At 46.1% G+C, this 4,929-nt stretch overlaps 1 long non-coding RNA gene across 3 annotated transcripts in view; it reads right to left on the bottom strand.

The window, feature by feature from the left end:
* Positions 1-1,327: 1,327 nt before the first annotated feature.
* LOC116088980 overlaps positions 1,328-4,929 on the bottom strand; it is a 5,728-nt gene continuing 2,126 nt past the window's right edge. The window contains exons 1-3 of one of the 3 annotated variants that reach the window (XR_004118084.1): positions 4,245-4,279; positions 2,650-2,732; positions 1,328-1,681 (exon numbers count right to left, since the gene is read on the bottom strand). This is a non-coding gene — a long non-coding RNA (uncharacterized LOC116088980). Of the gene's footprint in view, positions 1,682-2,576; positions 2,733-4,244; positions 4,280-4,929 lie in introns of those variants that run through there. The other 2 variants (XR_004118082.1, XR_004118083.1) reach the window with 2 other exon arrangements.

The raw sequence follows: 4,929 nt of genomic DNA, 5'->3' as shown, positions 1-4,929 counted from the left end.
TTTTTTTTGACAGACATGTGATCATGAGCTCGTCTATCTAGCACGTATACCATACGGCAAATGTATTTGAGGACCTCCAAGTGAATCTGGAAGAAACCATGCTGGATAAAGGCCCACACTATGTTTTTACAATCGCATCTGATTTAGAAGTTAGAATTCAAGAGAGACCACACATACCCCTGAAAGACGGTAGGAGCCTTATGGGTATATTTTCGGGACTAAGAGGAGAGCCCGTCTGCTCTGCTATGAGTTTTTGACACTAATTGAAGGCATGCATAAGTCCACGGCATCTTCAACCCCGTAATAGCTGTGATGCAGGGGCAATGTTTCACACAGGCAGTATCTCCAGACGGCATCCTTTTCTGGCTGTGTGGATTTGGGCAACATTTTTAGCCCAGCATCAGCTTCCACAACTGTAGGTGAACTCTAGGCTCCCATGGCACTGGTGAACTGCATTAGCCAGCACTCACCATGCTCTGGGCCAGTGCCCATCACCCCAAACCAGTAAATGATTGCTCTTCTCATCACTATTACCTGTCAGCTTGGCCCCCAGTTGTGGCCTTGGCATCAGACAGGCAGGCGGGAAGTGGTGGATTGCTCAAGCCTTCTGGAGAGCACTGCACTGCTGGGAAGCATGAGCCTTGGTCACTGGGCTGGGGCAGATCAATAGACTATGTTTTTGGTCTCATTCTCTGTTATTAGTAAGAAGCACATTTCCTTTGGGGGTGAATGTTAGGGACAAAATAAGGCTCTTCAGATCAGCACCCTCTTATTAGCTCCATTGGTGCACTTGCTCTCGCACTGTGGCAGACTTGCAAATGTGTCTGCACAAAAGCAAACGTGGCAGATTTGAGATCCTACTCATTTGAGCAGGAAGATGATCCTGGCACAATTCTCATTTTCCTGTGGGGCTTGGGTCCTAGCTCTTAGGGCCAAGGGAGGAACAGCTGGTATTATTTTGAGGCTGCCAGGAAGATCACAGGTGTGTGTGTGTGTGTGTGTGTGCTCGTGTGTGTTTGTGTGTGTATGTGTGCGTGTGTGCTCGTGTGTGTTTGTGTGTGTATGTGTGTGTGTGTGATCATGTATGTTTGTGTGTGTATGTGTATATATGTGTGTGTGTGTGTTTGTGTGTGTATGTGTGTGTTTGTATATGTGTCTGTATGTGTGTGTGTTTGTGTATGTGTGTGTTTGTGTATATGTTTGTGTGTGTATGTGTGTGTGTTTGTGTATGTGTATGTTTGTGTGTATGTGTGTGTGTGTATGTTTGTGTGTGTATGTGTGTGTGTTGTGTATGTGTGTATGTGTATGTGTTTGTGTATGTGTACGTTTGTGTGTATGTGTGTGTGTGTGTGTGTGTGTATGTGTGCGCGCGCGCTGGCCGGGGCCACATCTCGACTTCATCAGGTACAGATTGTATCTTCCAGTGACTTTCATTTTTCTTTGAGACCAGTGAAAGAACAAGGTAGAGGAAAAAAAAAAATCAAAGAGTTGCTTAATGGTATGATTCTCTCCAAATCCTCCAAATCCATTTTGCTTTTCCAAGCATTACCAAGCTCTGTGACTTCTCCTGTCGTCGAGAGCTCACAGAGCTGAAAGCTTTTTCCTGAGCATTCCAAGTTTTCTTCTGAGGAGAGGCCTGCAGCACCGCAGGTGTCAGTGAGCTTGTTTGTCTTGCCGGGCTCTGGAGGAAGAGAGCAGTGGGGTGCCCTTTGGTACAAGGAGTTCTCAAGCAGCTTTGCAAATTAGGTGGAGGCAGCTGCCCTGTGCTCCCTCAGATGCCCTGACGAGTGTCTGCTCTGAGTTCAGGGTGGGGAGATGCGAGATAGGAGTGAAAGCCAAGCACAGTCCATTTTGCCAAATGCTTTCTGAGAAACGTGAGCTGCTTCAAAAACCGTTTATCTGCTTTACTAAAACTAAAGCCAATCAGTTTGCCTGTAGGTAGTAGCTGCTGGCTAGGGACAAGTTCCACCACTAAAAACCAACTTCCTATCGCCACCCCAGTTCCAGAAGCGTGGAATGAAGAAGCTCTGGGACACTCAGTATTCTGTAGCAGAGCTGCTAAGGAAGAAAGTTGCCGCCCTCCACCCCATCTTCCGAGAAGAGCATAGGCTGTGGAGGAGAGAGCAGAGCGGAGGGCATGTTCCCAGCTTCGTTCCTTTCCAGCCGGCAGCTCGCATTTGTAAATACTCAAATTACTTTTAACAAAACCCCACATAACTAGAGGGCTGATTCAGGATTTAAATTATTCTGGGGGAACTTTCTCAAAATTGCTTTTGCATTTATACTTTATGCTCTGTTATAGAATAGAGAAAGACAATCATGGAAAAACACAACCAACTGTGGCAGAGATGAGTGGAAAAAAACCCTGAGCCTGAGAAAGAAGCCTCGGGGTGGAAGGTACGAAGCCCGCCGAGCCTCCCCATCCGCCTGTGCAATTATGTGTGGATGAAAAATGACAGGGGCTAATAATCACAGCCGCAATTGTCCACTTGCAGAACAATTAGCCCTTTGCTCCTTATTATGAGGAAGTGACTAATTGTACCCAGCCGATTACTGGTGCATTCGTTTGGAATGAAATTTCATGCTTGCCTTACCCACGTAAGAGAGAGACCTAGGGTGCCATCAGACCTGGGGCTTTAAAGTACCCACCTTGCAGGCTAGGACAGAACTTGAGGTATGTGTGGAAGAGGGAAAAATGCAAATTCTGCAGCTCTCTGGACCAGGCATGGCATCTATACATTAAAAAAAAAAACAGAGGAAAGTAAAAATAGAACCCAGATAATGATCACAATTATACTTAATGAGCACCTTTGATCAGAATCATAAATGTCTTCCAGCTTCACAGCCTCTGCTAAGATGTAAGGGGAAATATTTGTAAGCTAAAGTTCATTTTTTAAGCCTAAGAATCTGGAGGTGTTTAGGTAGCAGTGAGCAGTTACATCTGGAATGGGCAGAGGAGAAAGCTCACGAACTTCTGAGTTCTGACTCCAGAAATCCAGTTCCCTATTTGCAGCTGAGGTAAACACATCATCAAGCTCAGATATGGCTTGTGTCAGTGGTCTATGGATCATGAGGGCTTTTTGTGGCCCTCCCACCCCAGTAGAACATTCACAACTACATTGAGGAAATATTGCCTTCCTCATAGCTAATCAAGAAGATTTTTATGGGTCACAACACTCAGCTCAGAAAGAAACAGTCTTTCTTGGAATGGCCTTCTGTGCAAGGCCCCAGATTTCTCATGGAGCTTGTGTGGATTGCTGCGCATGCTTCTTGCCAGTTTTTGGTTTTCTGTGGACCTCCTGAACAGAGGTGGGCTTGTGAGGGGCATACACAGGCGTATAGGGAGTCGGCTTCCTTTAGTTTAGGTGTTTGAACATTTAGGTCTGAGGACTTTGGTATGGCTGCTCATACCAAATAAATATGACATAGTTCATGCCGTCGTTAGTATTTACTGTTAATAGAAGCAAGAGAATGAGCATGCAGGGCCCTGTGATGGGGTGTGGCAGGCCCGGGGCCCTCTCAGCAAGTGGAGGGTAATGCTTTCAAAGCCTGTTGCTGGCTCCTCCTCATTCTCTCTTCTTTTTTCAAATTATTTTATTTATTCCTTACTGTTTCATAGACGTGCACAGTGCATCTTGAACATATTTTGCCTTACCTCACTTCATCTGCTCCCCCTGAACCTTCTGACACCCTTCCCATTCTCACATTCCCTTTGTTATATAACCCATTGTGTCAGTTAATGCTGCCTGCATGAATGTAGGCATGGTGCCATCCACCAGAGCATGGGTGACCTACCAGTGGCCACATGTAACCCTCCTGGCTTGAGGCCTGCCTCTCATAACCACACCTCTCTGCCCATCTCCTGCTATTTGCCACGCCTCCAACCTGCTTCCAGTTACATCGGAAGCTCCACCTCCGCAGAGACCAAAAGAAGTCGCTGATTGGGCCGGCATGTTGATGAACTTGTGGGAGGGGTTTACCTCACCTATTCTATCTGTTGGCTTGTTACAAACAGGGGATTTAAATTCAAGATGGCTGAGCAGTCACAACTCCCGTCTAATTTTTTTTAAATCTTACACGTGCACAGGTATAGCTTTGGCCACCCTATATTCTCCAAAACTCTCTCTTACTGTTGCTTTTCTTTCTAACTCCATTTCCCAGAATAACCCTCTCTTTAACGTTACTGCTGGGTAGTAACAGCCACAACTCCCAATGACCTCCCCTTCCCTACAGTAATAGATTACCAATGGTTCCTCGGAGGGGGGGAGCCCCTCTTCTGTGGTGGTGAGATGTTGAGTGGCTTTTATATGGGCTCAATCATACATAGCTCCTGTGAGGTCATAAGCCTGGTGACCACCCCATGTCCATTGGACAGCATGTCACAGCACTCTTTGACATCTTCTGGTCCTTACATTCTTTCTGCTCCCTCTTCTATAATGTTCCCTGAGCCTTGAGCAGAGGTCACTTATTCTCAGCTATCTGGCCATTATTGAACTGCTGCCCTGTGCTAAAAGAAGCTCTCTGACCAAGCTCTTTGCGTGGTGCTAATCTATGGATATAAACATAAATATTTAGCAGAACAACAGTAGTAGGTTTCCTCTGTGGGGATCTTGACCTTCCCAGTCATGGGCTTTTGACCAAATTTATACTATCAGGCAAGAATTACCACAGCCCATGGAGCAGGCCTCAGATCTAATCAGGGAGCAGTTGATTATACCCATTAACAGTCATGCCACTATAACGCCCATTGGCACACTTTGCCTGGCAGGTCAGGATTGTAGTGTGCAAAGCCTACCACTGAGTAAGTCCATCAGTGGCCTCCCCCACCCTACAAGCCTGCATGGCAACTCCAGGCACTGTAAAAGCTATTTATCAGGAGGAAATTCCATTTTTTCCCCATACATCCTTAATTTTGTTTATGTTATCCTA

Source organism: Mastomys coucha, unplaced genomic scaffold (genome assembly GCF_008632895.1).
Source record: "Mastomys coucha isolate ucsf_1 unplaced genomic scaffold, UCSF_Mcou_1 pScaffold14, whole genome shotgun sequence".
Taxonomy (NCBI): domain Eukaryota; kingdom Metazoa; phylum Chordata; class Mammalia; order Rodentia; family Muridae; genus Mastomys; species Mastomys coucha.
The sequence above is the reverse complement of the archived record's forward strand: the minus strand, read 5'-3'. Positions and strand labels throughout refer to the sequence as shown.